The sequence below is a fragment of the Phascolarctos cinereus genome, unplaced genomic scaffold (assembly GCF_003287225.1).
Source record: "Phascolarctos cinereus isolate Bilbo 61053 unplaced genomic scaffold, phaCin_HiC Scaffold_5;HRSCAF=322, whole genome shotgun sequence".
NCBI classification, from domain to species: domain Eukaryota; kingdom Metazoa; phylum Chordata; class Mammalia; order Diprotodontia; family Phascolarctidae; genus Phascolarctos; species Phascolarctos cinereus.
In genome coordinates this window covers 247,431,133-247,447,748 of record NW_027555958.1, presented here as the reverse complement: position 1 = coordinate 247,447,748, position 16,616 = coordinate 247,431,133, and the positions used below count along the sequence as shown (strand labels likewise).

The following is a 16,616-nucleotide window of genomic DNA, read 5'->3' as shown; positions in this document are numbered from 1 at the left end:
TGGCAGGAGACCCGAAGAAACGTGAGTGTCTGGACGCCCATCTCTCCTTGAACCCGGGGCGATTCAAACTTCTGAGCCCAGGAGCCAGGGGAGCCTGAGGCCCAGGTAAGGCTGGCTTGCTATAGCTTAGAGCCTCCGGCATTGAGGGTCGATCCCGCCTTCAGGAACCTCTCATTGGGCAACAGCTGCCCGGCCCCGGAGCGGCACCTCTTCCCAACCTCCCCTATTTCCCTCCACCCACCCCACCCCCTAGATACTGGGAGATCTAAGCTGCCTCGGGGCAGAGTCTTGCCCTTCACCGAGTGTGGGGTGCAGGGAACAGAAGCGTAGATTCTGCGGCGCTCGGAGGCACCGAAAGGATTTAAACTTCCTCTAGGAAAAGCTGCAGTCTTGCGCAGTTTTAAAATTTTAGTTGTGGGGTTTGGGTGGCTTTAAATGAACAGAGTTGCCTGATGTGCAACCGCTTACCGCCCACCCCCAGGGACACTGCCATCGCGGCGGTGAGGCCTGGCTAAGGCTTCCTCCAGCCTAAAGCTGGGTTTGAGGTTTGTTCCAGATTTGTGATTTCTTTGGTGTAGGACACGGTCTCAGTGAGGACACTTTATCAGAGCAGATTGACATTGGCTACTGTTCTGCGATTTACCAGGCCAGGGATTTTCCCGGGGACGGTAAGATTGACTGGCCCAGGGTTGCGCTGTAGTTATGTGTGGAAGAAGAGGAGCTAGAAGTCCTGATTCTAATATGGCTTATCCACCTTTCGGCCCTAGGTGGTTGCTGCATTATAGTTTCACAAACTTATTCTAGGCCAGTGGGAGCTTAAAGGTAGTCTAGCCAAACTTTCCCTGCTCCCGTGCATTTAATCCGAGTATAGAGCAAGAGATATGTGTGCACATACACATATGTTTTACAATTTGTCATATAATGTGTTATATATTATTTATTATATATTTTTTAAAAATTTAACTCTCTGGAGAGGTGGAGGCCTGATGTCAGTCAACGAATATTTATTAACCACTTACTTGCCAGAATCTGTGCTAATCTCTGGGGGCTACAAATAAAAGCAAAAAGAGGAAGTCAAAGGACCTGAGTTAGAATCCTAACTTACGAAACTCTTTCCTCACGTTTAAAATCAGTAAATTGAACCAGATCATACCTGAGGTCTGTTCCAATTTTATGATCCTAATATTTATTATTAGGGCAGCTAGGTGGTGCAGTGGATAGAGTAAAGGGCCTGGAGTCAGGAAGACCTGAGTTCAAATGTGACCTTGGACACTTACTAGCTATGTGACCCTAGGCAAGTCATTTCACTCTGTTTGCCTCAGTTTCTCATCTATAAAATGAGCTGGAGAAGGAAATGGCAAACCCCTCTAGTATGTTTGCCAAGAAAACTCCAAATGGGCTCAGGAAGAGTTGGACACGACTGAAAAACAAATATTTGTTATAATTTATTATGACCTTAATATTTCTTCTAGCCCTAAATTGGTGGTCCTCTAAACTTAACCTGAAACAAAAGACAGCCAAACTCTAAGTTAGCTCCATCTCAGGATCTTCCACATCCCAACCCATCACAGTTTCCCCTACCAAAAAACAAAACAAAACAAAAAACAAACTTCTAATTAACTAGAGCCTCATTTTTTAATTGGTCATTCTTAACTTGGACCACCTAACTAATTGTATTCAACAATTCACTGTTAATGGCTGTGTGATTTATTAGAACAAGCAGATTCTATAGAAAATGCAAATAGATGTTAAAATGCAGCACTGTTTTCAATTGAAGGATTCAATAGCTTTGCTTCAGAGGCTGATTTTTTCCTCTTACCTGAGGTTTAAACCGAGGTGTGATTATCCCCAGCATTTTTTTGAGAAGCAAAGGTAAAAAGAACCTATAGATTGGATCCTTTTTACTCTCATAAACTGTAGCAGGTAGTTAGCTGCAATCTGGTCATTTGTTTTCCTGGAATGGGCTACTTTCTGCCTCCAGTGGTTATCTGCAGTCCATTTTCATAGTGTATCTTCTCTCGTGTCACTCTTACCCCCCATACCTCCATTCAAAGCCTACATCTTACATTCTCCTCTTTCTGTTGTAAGGGACAGCACACCCACACCAATCCCCAACTCCCTGCCACACCTAACAGAAGTATGGGTGAGATGACCGGGTCCTCCTTCTACTCCATCTTACTACTGGCCAAAAGGTCTGGACCTTTAAGGCCAAAGGAACTGGAAACCTGAGGACTCTTAAGAAATGCACCCCCCTCCCCAACATGCTAGCCCAGTAAGTCTCCGTAACCCCTGATCTTCCAAAGGCTCTTTATTTCTGAGAGGACCTCCTGAATCTTCCTGGGTTCCCACAAACTAAGGCTACGCTAATTTTTCCTAATTCACTTACCTCTATGACAACTCTTTCCTAATTTCCTATAATGATTTACCTTCTTTGTCTCATTCCTTTACTGTGGGTATAATCCAATCAATTCAAAATCACTCATTTTTATCTTATTCCATCAGTGGCTGAATTAACTGCTCTATATTGAAGATCCCAAAATCTTTAGGTATTTTACATTCTTACCAAACTAGAGTACCATCCATCCACCCTCCCTCATTTTTCTTGCTCACCCATCTCCATTTATGCTGGAACACTGAGGCATTGACCTAAAAGATCTGATGAAGAAAAGATCACGTGGCAGATATAATTTAGTGGGAACCTGCCAATGGCAGTAGCAGAGATGCAACAGAGCATCTCAGCTCAAAGACCAGCATATGGCAATACAGCAAAGGGATAGACGGGGGTGGGGGTGGGGGGAAATCACAGCAAGGATGAACACAGCAGCATTAGATGCAAAGCAATGTTCCAATGGAGATTCTGCCCTAGGACTGTGACTACCAAATTGTAAAGAAAAACAACTTAGAAAGACTTAAGAACTCTAATCAATAAAATGAACAACTTTCTAGAAATCCAGTGGTGAAGCATCCTTCCCACCTCTTGACAGAGAGGGAAAGGTCAAATTGAGAAAATTTTTCAGATATGCCCAATGTGTGGTTTTGTTTTTCTTGACTATGCGTATTTGTTACAAAGGTTGCAATGGGTTTTTCTGAGAGGATGGAGGTTGGAGCTGCCCTCCCCCCCCCAAAAAAAAAGAAATAGAGTGTCAGTGAGGCACTTTAAAATGCATGTGTAAAATATTGTCCTTTTCAAATATAGACATTTTAGTTACTAAAAGGGGAAGAAAAATACTGTGTATTTTGTATGTAATACTGTGGGGAAAGCAGGTTAACACAATTTTGAGAATCTGAGAGATAAATATACTAACTCTAACTGAAAGTATCCCCAAGGCGCCAGTACTGACTGAAAATAAGGATACTTGGAATGCATATTGTCCAATAGTTCATTTATATATGATTGTTGTAGCTGAGCAATCATATAAATCAAAGAACTATTTGGAAACTATGAGAAAATTGTTTATTATTTGTGTATCTGTTACCAGAGAGAAACGTGGGCTTTGGGTTTCTTCAGTGTGAATTAGAACTTGGTCAGACATCCAAGAAATCAAGATCATTCACTGTATCCTGGGCCATCACCAGCCATGCTGACTTTTGTCTTGCCACTGGACTTTACTGACTGGAGTGAGACTGACAACTTTGTGCAACTCTGCCTCATTTAAATCCAATTCATTCGAAAGAGATGTCACCCATGATGTCATTGGCCCAATTCTAAAATTAAAGACAAACAACAGAGAAGGGTCTGGTCTTGAGGAGGGCCTGATTTTAGGTATTAGAATGCAAAGGAGAAGAGAGGCCATAAGAAGGTGAGAAGCCAGAGATCAGAAAGGAGGATTTAGCAGCCACCTAAAGAAAGAAGCTAAAGGGGGGGCCCAGAAGCATCAGAATATAACAGCAGCTGCTTCAGGCTCAATCTGCTGAGAGAGCTTGAAGCTTGGCAGACTGCTGTAACTAAGTGAAAGCTCGTCAGAATGGGCAGAACCCTCATGCTGCCTGAGGAGCTACCTGGGATTGTTACTTTTTAAAACCATCTAGGATTTGAAACCTGATTGAGGAAGCAAAAGGTCTATGGATGCCCTGAGAGCTGATCATAGGAAATCAGTTTCCTGTTGTGTGAAGAGTTGCCTGAGATTATTGCCCGGTAGCAATCATCTATAGCCCAAGAGAAGGAAAACCCAGCAGGGATGACTTGTCTTCTCTACTACCTAATCAGTCTTTAGATTGAAATAGTTGAATACTATTTTAGTGTCCAGCCAGAGGAGCAGACCTGGAAAACTCTATACAGTACTGACTATATCAGGCTTAGGGCTACTGTTTCACCCAAAGAGTATAATGCTGTTGCCTTTGTTATTTTGTTTTATTGCTTCATCTTGTGGTTCCTCCCATTAGTTCTAATTGTTCTTTACATCATGAGTAATGGGAAAATATGAATGTATAAGTAGAGCCTACATCAGATTGCACACTGTCTTGGGGGCGGGGAGAGGAGTAGGAGAAGGAGAAAATTTAAAACTCAAAATCTTATAGGAGTCAATGTTGAAAACCAAAAATTAATTAATTAATTGTTTTTTTTAAAAAAGCTTAAGACTGCCCCACAGGAAGGGCAGCTAGGTGGTGCAGTGGATAGAGCACCCTAGATTCAGGAGGACCTGAGTTCAAATTTGACTTCAGATACTGTGTGACTCTGGGCAAGTCACTTAATCCTGATTGCCTAAAATAATAATAATAATAGTAACAATAATAATAATAATATTTTTTAAAAAGACTGCTTCAGAGGACTAAGAGAGATGAGAAGTAAAATCTCATTACACATCAGCATTAACAGATGAACATTTACAACTGATTTTGGTAACAGGAAACACTAAATATGAACACCAATTAAGTGACATATTAGTCTCTCAAAAAAATTTCATTCTTCTCATTAATAAACCTATACAAAACATTGAACTCATTATTCTTATATTTTGAATTTCATTCACAAAAAAAAATTGTGGAAATGTGGTGTTCTTTTTTCGTATTATATAAGTATCTACATAATATCCTCTACTTTGCCACTTGACCAGCAAGGCCTAAAATATTTACTAGCTGGCCCTTTACAGAAAAAGTTTGCTGACCCCTGCTTTGATTTTCTTTCTGGATATCTGGATGCTAGGCGTATTTTCTTTTGAAAATGGATTTGGGGCCCGTGGTGAGGTGGCGGCAGTGAGCTCGGGCGGCCCCAGCAGAAGCTGTGCGTGTGTGGAGACGGCTCTGGCTCGGCGTGGTGAGGGAGCCCGCGCCCTCTGGTTCCCCCCGCGGCGACGTCCATGGCGAAAGGCAGGGTCGGGAAGCTTGCTGAGGAGGTAGGCGAGGGACCCCCCGGACCAGGCCCTCGGAGGCTTCCTGGAAGGTGTTTCACCGCCATCTTTCGTAGCAGTCAAAGCAGGACCAACACTCTTCCAGCTTACAACAGCAGAAGAAGCTGTTTCCTGGAACTCACTCAGCATTTGCCCTGATGATTTTAGCAGTTCTCTCTATTCTGCCAGCTGTCTTCCAGAAAAATACTGAAACAGAAGTTGGAGTAATGAAGCACTTCGGTTTTAATTTCCCCGTATTTTCATCTCAGGATTTGCAGTTCCATATTTTTCTGTTTTGAAATCATCTCTTCACCAATGGAAAAAGAAAACATTTTCCTATCAAGCAGCTGAAGGAAGGCATTCTAAGTGGCCAGGAAGAAGATGAATTAAAATGGAAATTAGAAAAGGACATTAATTTACTTGCTCTTGGTGCATAGGGAAACACTAACTTCTAAATGAACATCTAGCCGGTAACTACAGACAAGTACGAAGGGCAGTTTGCGGAGAATACTTCATCTAAACCCTTACCTGTTGTAATCCCAGGACCTGGCTACACTTGTCCCTGACTTGGTAATTGGGGCTGTTGATTTTTCCCTTCTCCCTTCCCTCTTTTTGCCAAGTGATAACCTAATGGATATACGACAGTAACTTGCTGGAAAACAAAAGTGTTAATATTCCTCTGAGATCAGCCTTTTTTACAGACCATCAACTGGAAAAATGAGACTGACATGCTATGGTTCTTATTTTTTCCCCCTCTTAGGTTTGTGCAGATGGATTTGTTTAAATACGGGCCCTTGGAAGATTGAGGAATTCAGTTAGGATATCAAGTTTTTCTACTTTTGTGGAGTTTGATTTTTGTTGTTTTGTTTTGAATTTTTATCATGAATAAGTTTGAATTTCAAAATTCTGACCTCAACTTATTTTGTTCTCTTGAAACTAGTTTTGCCAGTATTTCAATTGTGCCTGAATACTAGGGTGATCAAAATTCATGGCAATAATTTCTATCCAAATAATAATATTTTAGAATACTATTCCTCTTTGAAAACTCAGAAGAGGGTTTCCAAAGCCTCACTCCAAATACAGTCTGAAGTGGTTAGAGAAATTACACTGTTCTAATTTTTAGGGAAGAAAACTTAGTGCCAGTATACATCTTCACTGGTTAATAATGATAAATTGGTTAAAATAGTTATGGAATTTTCATCCATAATTTATTAGTCTGGTATGTTATGTAATTACACTTTAGTGCTATACTTATAAGGCTATATTTTTTGCACCCAATTGGTAGCTTTTTGTTTGTGGCTGCTTTAGATCAATGACGTTTTCAAATCGAGTTCTTTATTTTGTCTTAAGCCACCAAATAAAAAAGAACACTGTCTCTCAAATGGTAACAACTCTAATTAGGTAGCACTGGAAAAAATTACTCACTGCTTTCTGCTTGTTTGCAGTGCCTGTGATTCTGGGCTTTGCCATTCTGCAAGGTTTTGTCAGTTTTATTTTACCAGGAGTTTGTCATTACATTAGAGTCTACTTTAGAAACAAGAGAAACCCTATATTATTATAATTTTTTTTAATTTAGAAAGATATAGTCATCTTTAAAACCTGGTTTCTATAATATACTGTGGATCAATCCATTACTTTTTCTGTCACAGTATTAACATGAATTTATTGTAAATACACAGAAAATATATTAACATGTACACGTCTCATTGCTTATGTGATCTGATTTAATTTTGTTCATAGAAAAAGCTTCCTTTCCTGTTGCTCTTAGACCACACAACAAAAGTTTGAGTATTTTTACATAAAAGAATCTAAAACATACTTCGTGGACAAAGTAGAACTAATTTAAAATAGGACAGTAAATTTTTACTTCAAAATACGAACTTGAATTATAATTTATGAGCTTAGACTTGACAGAGCAGTGAAGCTTCACACTACTGAGTTTGTCATCTGAAGCCCTCATAACTGTTGCCTTTTCAGAGTTATTTTGTTGTCATTATTAACTGTTTATTTGGTGCCTTCTTCTGTTGACCTTTATATAGTAGATGAGTATGCCTGCTATTTTCAGTTCAATGTTTTTTCTTTTTCCAAGAATGTCATTGACTTCAAGACAGTAGTTGTAGATTCTTTTTTAGTGGCTGCTAGGAAGGAATCTTTGAGCATGTTTTACTTGGGGGGAAATATAGCCAGTGGCATGCAAAGGCCCCTTCAGAAATGTGGCATTCCTAGAAGACTTGTTCTAATGCCTCAAATTAATAAAGTCCAGTTGGCACAAGTTTCAGTCCTCTGGAGGGAGAGAGGTGCCATGAAACAAATGGGAAGGTAAGACACTAACTTACCACATGAGATTTCATTCACTTGGGAAAGTAGACTGTCTTTGGAATTGTTGTATTATGTTTTGTGTACAATATTTTAAAGATACTCAGTGTAAACTAAATTGTGATTGGAATAAAACACTTGAGAAATATTTTTTAAAAAGTGGATTTGGACCAATGACATCTCTGGATTTTAGCTGTGACATTCCTGGTAGTTTTGCTTTTGGGGTTCCTTTAAGGAAATCATCAATGGATCTTTCCTATCTTTACTTTGCCCTGTGGCTCTAATAGATCTGGACAGCTTACATTTATTATGTTTTTCAAAAACTATATAGTATCTAAGATTTTTCTTTTTATCATACTTTTCAAGGCATCTATTAATTTTTAAAATTATTTCCACTTGACCGGTCAAATTTTGTTTTGCTTATTTTGTATCAGATACCTTGTATTTTCTTCTATTTTTTGCAAACTTTTATATTTTGTTCTAATAATTCTTGCTTTCCCATGGAGTATGATTTCTGTTTTATCTGTTTTAGCTTTCAGGTAGTTCATTTCCTGGGTAAATTTTACCATCTTCTATTCTAAGTTACATATTCTCCTTCTAATTCTTTCTTCCACAAGTTTTATTCTGTTTTCTTTTTAATCTGCCTAATTTCATCTAGATTTTCATGTAGTCCTTGTGGAAAATCCATTTTTTTTCCTTTTGAGACTCTGCTTACAATTGTTAGGAAGTTACCAGCTCCTTCTTTTTGGAGAGCTCTAGATTTGCATTTTTTTTTATTCTGGTTTATGTTTTCTGTGACTTACTTATCTCTCCAGCTTTACTTCCTGAGCTAGGGCTTTATTCCAGGACTAGAGGGAGTTGGTAGGGCAACTGATAGAGAACTAGGCCTGGAGTCAGGAAGACTTGAGTTCAAATTTGACTTCAGATACATACAAAATGTGTGACCTTGAGCAAGTCAAGTCATTTAACTTCTATCTGCCTCACTTACCTTATTTGTAAAATTCAGATAATAATTGAACCTATCTCACAGAGTTGTTTTGAGGATTAAATGAGATATTTGTAAACACTTTGCAAAACTTAAAGTGTTATATAAATGCTAACTATTATTACTCTCCAGCCCTTCCCATTTCACATAGCTTTCCACCTGGAACTGATTCAAAAGGTCAAAAAACCTTAGAATCACAATTATGGCTTCAGTAAGTATTCATGAATGCTCCAATAAGCACCATGCCAAAAGGAGAGCATACTGTAGTAGACAAAGTGTTTAACAGAGTCAAGGAGATCTAGGTTTGAATTATCATTTATTAGTTATGTGACCATGGAAGTCGCTTATGTCTCCAAGTCTCAGCTTCAGAGTTGCTGTGAACTTCAAATGAGATAATGTGCACAAAGCACTATATAAATGTTAGTTATTATCATAAGAAAACCTTTTATCCTTGTCTACTTTCCTGTGTTACCAAGCAATAAACCATCCAAGCACTGTTACTAGTTAGAAAACAGAAATTATTATGGAAATGTTTTGCATGACTGCACCTGTATAATCTATATCAAATTGCTTGCCTTCTCAAGAAGGGGGGAGAGGAGGAAGAGAGGGAGAGAGAGAATTTGGGACTCAAAAGTAAAAAAGAAAACCTTAAATATTTTTACATGCAATTGAAAAAGGAATTTTTAAATTTAATTTGTTTATTTTTAGTTTTCAACATTTACTTCCATAAGATTTTGAGTTTTAAACCCCCCCCAAAACGGCACACAATCTGATATAGGCCCTACATATACATTCATATTAAGCATATTTTCCCATTAGTCGTGATGTAAAGAACAATTAGAACTAATGGGAGGAACCGTGAGAATGAAGCAATAAAACAAAACAACAAAGGAAAAGGAGAGCAAATAGTATGCTTCCATCTGCATTCAGACTCCATATTTTTTTTTCTGTGCGAGAAAATGATTTTTGAAAATTAAAAATATAGAAAATATAAATGGTCTGTGTGTTTGCTTCAGGAAAAAGAAGATAAGTTCTATCCTTTGTTGGGTGGAAAAGGAAAGAAATTAGGATTGGAAGCAATAAATGGGAGGAGAGAAGGGGAAGAAGAAAAAACAGGGAGGCAGATCTTGGGGCTCTCAAGAAGGAAAAAAAGGGGGTGACTAGGGAACTTGGCATTGAGAAACATCACAGGAATTATTACAGCCATAAGAGGCCCTAACTGCACTGACACCTAGCCCCTTGCACCAGCCTCTGGAGCTGCTTTCTCCTACCCTCAACATTGTTCCTATCTTGCCCTCCTGTCTTTTTTTTTTTCTTGCTTTTTGGTAAGGCAATCAAGGTTAAGTGACTTGCCTAGGGTCACACAGTTTGTAAGTGTCCAGTGTCTGAGGTCAGATTTGAACTCAAGACCTCCTGACTCCAAAGCCAGAGCTCTATCCACTATACCACCTAGCTGCCCTGACCTGTCCTGCCTTCCTGGAAGAGTGCCTGTGTCAGTCCCAAGGGAGGCTTTATTAATGGTGTGAAGGTGTGAGGTGTCCCTGCTTTCCCTTCCTAGCAGGAAACTAGAGAGGTTTATGTGGAGGAAGAAACTTTACCTTACTGCATGCTAGTTTGGGGGTGAAGGGTGGGGTGAGAAGAAGCATAATAACATGATCTTGGCTTACAAAAATGAAACTCTGAATGTTTCTTCAAGTTAACTTTCTTACAAAATGGCCAGCCAATGTTGACCAGCAGGTTAGTTTGTATGAGAAGTACTTTCCCCTCCATATTTCTAGAGAACAGGCAGAATCCAAGTTGGGCTACTTTCTGCCTATGTGACCTTGGTTGGACAAATCATTATATTTCTGTCCGTCTCAGTTTCCTTATGTATAGAATAAATAAAGAAGTTGCACTACATGGTTTCTATGGCTTATTTTGGGGGGGTTTTTGGGGGTGGGGGAAGGGAGTTGGGGGAATTTGGGGAGATTGGTTTTTTCCCCCTAAATGAGCAGACCTTGAGACAAATGGAGATAGGATTGTAGTGTAAAGAAGAGAAAAAGAAATAAGTCAATCTGTGGAAACTTGATGCAGCAAGCATAGACTATGATGAATAGGCTGAAGGCCTTGTAAACAATAATGACAACAATAATTGTAATAATAATGTAATTGCAAATAATAATAACAATGATACTTAATAATAGCTCTAGGCAATGTGTCATATTGGATAGAGAATTGGCCTTGGAGTCAAGTAGACTTAGGTTCAGATCTCTGACATATACGGCCTATGTGACCCTGGATAAGTCACTTAACTTTTCTGTGCTCTAGTTAACTCTCTAAGACTATAAGTTACAGAGAAGGTGTCAGCCTACATTGGTTGAGAGAGTTTCCTATACCAATGAAATGACAGGTTCAGTGCTTATCGCTATCCTTATAACCATAGCTGACTTTTATATAGCATTTTATGGTTTACAAAGCTCTTTAAATATACTATCTCATTTGAACTATATGTAATCTGAATCCTAGAGTTCGTTGGTATGGAAGTCTCTCCTCTTGTAGAGATCAATAGTTCATACCTGCATGAAGGGCCAGAGGAAAGGGTTCAGTCTCTTTGGATTCTCTTTAAGTCTCTTGTCTCTAGACTTCCATCTTTTTTTTTCTTGCTTTTTGATGAGGTAATTGGGGTTAAGTGACTTGCCTGGGGTCACACAGCTAGTAAATGTCAAGTGTCTGAGGTCACATTTGAATTCAGGTCCTCCTGACTCCAGGGTCAGTGCTCTATACGCTGCACTACCTAGCTGCCCCAAGTCTCTGGACTTTTTACAAGTCTTGAGTTTCTCTGAGTTCTTCAGTCTCTCTGGGTTCTGATGTTTCTGGCTTCCAGCATTAAGAGAGAAGATGGACAATACCAAGCCCACTTCAGGCTGTTGAAGGAAAAGCCTCTAGAAACAAGCTGATATGAGAAGAGCAGACAGTCTCCATCATGTCCCTATTTTTAGCTTGCTACTCTGGAGACTTCAAGGAGTTTCCCCTTGAGTGAGAACTAAAACTCTCTTTCTTGGTTACACCTTGCTTTCAAAGGGAGAGTTCCTTTACTCTCTATTGTCTGGCAAATATTCTCCTTTGTATACTTTGTCTGATTTCTGTTTTGCTGTCAACTTCGATAATGGCTACCTATGGTGATGTGTTCATGGTAGCATTGGTATTGGATGGGACGGGAGTCAAACCTTGGATATAAAGTTTGAGTCCTACTTCTTAATTAAGAAACAGCCATCAGAAGTTAGCCTGGGGCAACTAGGTGGCACAGTAGATAGAGCACTGGTCCTGGAGTTCGGAGGACCTGAGTTCAAATCTAGTCTCAGACACGTAACACTTACTAGCTGTGTGACTCTGGGCAAGTCACTTAACCCCAACTGCCTCACCAAAAAATAATAATAAGAAATAAGAAAGAAAAAAAGAAATGTGGGAATTAAGGAACTGGGAGGAGAGGGGAAAGTATCTTTAGGCACTGTGTCTCAAGGAAAAAGGGGTCCTACCCTGATCTACTGCATGTCACTGGGGAGATTGTTCTCTGTGAAGGATTCAGCTCTGGGTCTTAGGCTCCTTAGGCAATTTTCTGGGGTTCCAGGTCCTCTGCCAGAGCCAGTCCAGACAACCTGCCTTCGGTTCCTGGGCTGTCACCCTCCTACTTCTCTCTTCATTTCCTTGGCCACTGAATTCCAGCTCAAGGCACCTTCTCAGACTCCTCTGGCTCCTGAGCTGGTTTGGTTCCCTCAGTTCTGGGACCTGCCTCACTGAAATCCCAATTCCTTCCTGTCTCTCTTCTGCCGAGGTACTCAGCCCTGGCATGTAGCCCTTTTTTGCCTTCTCCCACTTTCTCCACTCACTCTAGATCACAAGAGTGCATTCTCTGGGGCTGACTTATAAGGTAAAAAAATACTATAAAAACTCAGAAATAATAACCCCCTGCATATCATTCTCCCTAGATTTGTTGTCATTGAGTTGTTTCAGTTGTGTTCAACTATGACCTCCTTTGGAGTTTCCTGGCAATGACACTGGAATAGTTAACCATTTCCTTCCCCAGCTCATTTTACAGATGAGAAAACTGAGGCAAACAGGGTAAAGTGACTTGCCCAAGGTCACATAACTAGTAAGTGTTTGAGTCACATTTGAACTCAGGAAGATGAGTCCTCCTGACTTCAGGACTGATTCTCTGTGTACTAGGGCGCCACCTAGCCACCCTCTCCCTAGATTAGATGACCCTAAATTTCTTAAAGAGGAGAAGATGATGATGATGATAATAATAATAATGATTCAATATTTATAAAATGTTCTTTGGTTTTCAAAACATTATATACATTATCTCATTTGATTCTCATAACTCTATGAGATACTAATTCCATTCTATAAGGTAAGGAAACGGAAATAGGTTAAGTGGTTTGCCCAGGGTTCACACAGCTAGCTAAGAGGCAGGATTCAGACTCAGGTCTCCCTGACCCTAGGACTTCTATCCCTTAACCCAAGTTGCCTCACAACCACTTTGCCTAATGACAGTGCTCTAGCTTGGCTCAACCCATCCTGACTCTTTCTGGGCCAGGTATATCTAGCTGCCTCAGAGGAAAGTGGCATGTTTCCCTGGGCTCCCTGGGTCAGGCCCATTGTATCCATTCTTCTATTCCAAACTTGCCATTAAGCAGTTAGGAAGCAGTTGGCTGGCGTGCCATAGCCATATTCCATCTCTAGGCTTCAAGTTTCCCCTCACGGTAAAGGGATGAGAGAGGCCCCATCAAAGCTTTTGGCAGCATTTCTACCACCCTCTTCTGTTCTATGTGTCTTACCTGTCCCCTGAGCTGGGACCCTCCTGTCTTCTGGCAGTAGGATCCAGGTTCTCCCTGCATCCCCCAAGACATTCATAATGTCCCCTTGCCCTCCCCTCCCTTGTTTCTCTTCCAGTCTCCTGGATATCTGTCAGCATCATGGCAAGCTCCCAAAATCATGGCCACATAACTTTGACATTGAATTTAAGGCTTTGAAACAGCCATCCCTTCTGCTTCTGAGTAATATCTCATCCTCTCCTCCAACCTGTAAGAGTCTTCCTAAAGCAAGAGAGAGAGAGAGAGAGAGAGTGAATAGAGGTTGCACCTTCTCTCAGTCTTGTTTCTGTGTCTTGTGTCCACTTTTAGCCAGGAAGATTTTTTTTTGTGGGCTCAGTCTCTCCTGTCAAAGCCCATTTATAGAATCACAGAAGGTCGGCACTGAACAGGACCTTAGAGGCAATCTGTTCTAAATCATACATTTTACAGATAAGAAAACTGAGGTCCAGGGAAATCAAGTAACCTATCCAAGGTCACATGGGAAGCTTTGGAGGCAAGATTTAAACCAAGTCCAATTCAGAAGAATCTGAATCCTGAGCCATTGCTTTTTCCATTATTAAAGAGCAATTGAGAAAGCAGCTGCCCCCTTTTTTCCTCTTAACCAGAAGGTCCTAACAGCTCCTCCCTTCTCTCCCCTCCCTGAGCCCTGGTCTGCAAAAGACACAGGAGCCCTTGTCTCAATCCAGGGCAGAAGGGGAGTGGCACCAGGGAAGTCCTGGAAACAGGGAAGAGGGGCTAGAATGACGACAAACCAAAGTTAGAATCAGGAACTTCCCCCCTTCCTCCCCCCAAAAAACACACGCTGGTCCTCCATGACAACACGTGCACACACACACACACACACACACACACACTGTGCCAATTCCACACAGCCACATTCCCTCGTTCTCCCACAAAGGGCCACCAGTGAATTGGGTGAACAGGTAAATGTGTATATGTCATCTCAAACATGCAAATACACTCAGACACCCCTCATACAAACAGACAACACTCTTACGTAGCTCACACACAATTATGTACAGCATCTCACATGTAGTTACCATAAAAGGCCCCTAAAACTTCTGATTACACACACTCTGACCTTACTCAGTCATATCCTGACAGTAACACACAATCCCACCGTCCTGACAACCTTGTTCAACCCAGCACATTCTGACACTCTCAATCAGGCTCTCCTAGACACTCCTGGTTGCGCACATTCTCTGACATTCTCACATCTACCAATTTCACATACTCTCAGTCCACAGTCACACACACTCTGACACTTCCATATACAGTCACTGTCACACATACTCTGATGCCCTTTCATAGCCACTCACAATCACACTCTCACCTATAGCTGCACATTCATTTTCTCTGACACATGTGCTGTGGTCCATTTCTCCAACCATATGAAATTAAAAAGTCACCCACAGAAAACAATCACAAACCCTTTAACATACTTGGCCTCTGAAACACCATATACATGCACACGCATACACACACACACACACACACACACACACACACACACACACACACACATCCTTTCCATATATTCTCTCTGCTCACCATTCCCCTATATGAATTGTCTATCCCAGTAGAATGAAAGTTCTCGAGGACAGAGACTGTTCCTTTTAAAAATAATGTGTTTCCTCAATACTTAGCCTGACACATAGTAAGCACTTAATAAATGCTTTTTCATTCAGTCAGTCACTCATAGTCTAAGAATCTTATTAAAGTCATCCATGCATAGACCCTCCCTCTTTCCTACACCTACCTTTGGTCTTACCTGTTTTCTTCCAGCACCTAACTCATATGATCAGAAATTTAGAGGTAGGAAGGATCTTAGAGATCTGTCCAACCCCCTCATTTTTCAGATTAAGTAACTGAAACATCACAATTTGTCATCATGCATATATACAGTCCCAGTGAGACATACACCCCCTCTGTCATACCAGTCTATCACACACACTACCATATTCACAGGTGCCTCACCCCCCACAAAAAAATTAGCCTGAACCTGAAAACCATATCCCCATAACTAATAATATTTAAGGAAACAGAGAGCTATTTCTACCTCGGGTTCCCCTCTTTCTGAGGAAAGTCAACTGGTCAAGTTTCTGTTCCCAACCTCCTGCTTCTCCTTCCTGCAGGAAATAAAATCTTCTTTGGAGAAGGGTGGGCAGAGAAGAAGCTAGAGATATCTAGTCTGCTTTCCTTTGAGACTCACATTAACATCCCCATGCTATAGCAGTGGAAGCACTCATTACATACAATTCAGCAAGAAAGCATTGAAGTTGTATTCTAAAGGAGGTAACTTTGTTAAGACAGTTTCTGGGAGTAGTCATAGTAGCTATGACCCAGAAGGAGGCAGAAGAGAGCCATAAATTAGGGCCTTTTTATACCTGTATCTTCCATACAATTCAACTCACTTCAGCTCAGCTCTATACAAGTTCAATTCAATTCACCAAAAATTTTAGTATGAAAGAAAGAGAGCTTTGCTGGAGGCTTGGAATACAAAGATAAAAAGGACACAGCCTGTGCCCTCCAGGAGATTATAGTATACTCATGGTGAATGAGATCTACACAAATAAGGTACAGAGTCCAGAGCAAGTGGAGTGAATGAGTCAAGCCCTAGTCTGGAGCCAAGGAAATAAAACTGGAAGAAGAAAAACAGACAGCTGACGTTTACAAAGCTGAGAGATAGATCTAGGAAAGGGCAGTCCAAGTTAGGAAGTTGGCATTAAGCATAAGGTAAATTAGAACAGAGAACCCAAGATATTGGGGGACTAGAGACAATTGATGCTGAGTATCTTTATGAAGCTACTTTGTAAGTCTCCAACAAATGTGAATGGAGGCAGATCACCCACACCTACTCCAGCAAAAACTTGAAAATTGCACCAGACTGAATAATGATCAAGAAATCCAATTAGAAACTACAGTGTGTGACATCCATGCTATAACTGCACCCAAAAAAAAATCCTTCAGAAGCCCATGGACAATAGGAAACTGGGCTTATCAGCAAAATTAGTACTGGCACAGGCAAACAAGCCTTGCCAGCAGGACCAGAGGCATGTGTAGAAAGGCTCTGTGTCCATAAGCAGTGAGAGTGGAGGGTTCACCTGAGAAAGTCAGAAACCCAAAGTATAGACC

General features: G+C 40.7%; 1 protein-coding gene across 2 annotated transcripts in view; it reads left to right on the top strand.

The window, feature by feature from the left end:
* The first annotated feature begins 16 nt into the window (after positions 1–16).
* LOC110199312 (MHC class I-like protein MILL2) overlaps positions 17–16,616 on the top strand; it is a 41,069-nt gene continuing 24,469 nt past the window's right edge. For both annotated transcript variants that reach the window (XR_002321972.2, XM_020974100.2), the window contains exon 1: positions 17–105. The gene's annotated coding sequence lies outside the window, so the exon portion shown is untranslated. The remainder of the gene's footprint in view (positions 106–16,616) is intronic.